Raw genomic sequence first — 988 nt, forward strand, 5'->3', positions numbered from 1 at the left:
ATTTGAGTGACTCCTTGTGTCTTTCAGAGACATCATAGACAGTGTGAAACAGAGCATGGCCCTCTGTGTGCTGCATCTGTACAGGACGTCTTCTGACCTCATCCCCATAGGTGACTGGACTTCCAACGTGGTGTACCTCCTCAACGACCAGCATCTGGTGAGTGTTCCTGGATTCCTTCACCCTTCTACCCCAGTAGCCTTCCCCGGGTTAGCCGCTGGAAAAGCATTTGCTATGACACTTGAGAGGCCCGGCAGAGTGTCTTGCCAGAGTCACTGGGCTGCATGCTTGGGGTGGGTATGCATCAGACCCACTACTGGGCTGAGGGTCCTTTCCTGGGGAGGATGAGTAAGGTTCTGTCTCTGGCTTGTCCTATAACTGTCACTGGCAACACCTGCCTGGTTGGAGTGATTCCTGCTGGGCATTCTGCCAGCTGCTTGACTTAGAGCTGTGGTGGGGTATCCTACAGTCCTGATCTCAACTCCAGCATGCAGCCCTGTATTGAAGAGACCACTAGCGAGACCCAGTAGCTGTCCTCATGTTGTAGATGAGGTGTAGAGGCTTAGGACCAGTGAGTGACACATCCAGGTATGGTGAGACGTGGGCACAGGTGTCCTGCCCACACTCCAGGGGAGGGACAACTCAAGGGCATGAACCCCAGGGGTGGGGTCCACAGAGTTGTCACTGTGCCAAGTGGGCACAGACGTTGGATGGATTGTCCTTGTCTACCCTGTATCCTGTTGTATGAATGAGAGGATTAGAATCAACACAGATGATTAGGTAGCATGAGCATGTAAGCTGGTTTCTACACCTGGGAGGTCGTATTGGGGCAGGAGGACCCCGAGGAGGAGCTGAGAATGTTGCTGTCAGCTGCTGACCATGAGTGCTGTGCAGTATGTCCATGCCAAGCCCTCCCTGTGGGGTCAGAATATGCTGCTACAGCCTGTCAGCTGCGAGCCCACATTTTACCCATAGTACACCCTGGGAGAT

At 53.6% G+C, this 988-nt stretch overlaps 1 pseudogene; it reads left to right on the plus strand.

Moving 5' to 3' along the window:
* Nucleotides 1–157, plus strand: part of LOC103275390 — a 3,913-nt pseudogene extending 3,756 nt beyond the window's left edge.
* The last annotated feature ends 831 nt before the right edge of the window (nt 158–988 follow it).

This window comes from Carlito syrichta, unplaced genomic scaffold, assembly GCF_000164805.1.
Source record: "Carlito syrichta isolate Samal-C Ts95f unplaced genomic scaffold, Tarsius_syrichta-2.0.1 Scaffold315424, whole genome shotgun sequence".
NCBI lineage: Eukaryota > Metazoa > Chordata > Mammalia > Primates > Tarsiidae > Carlito > Carlito syrichta.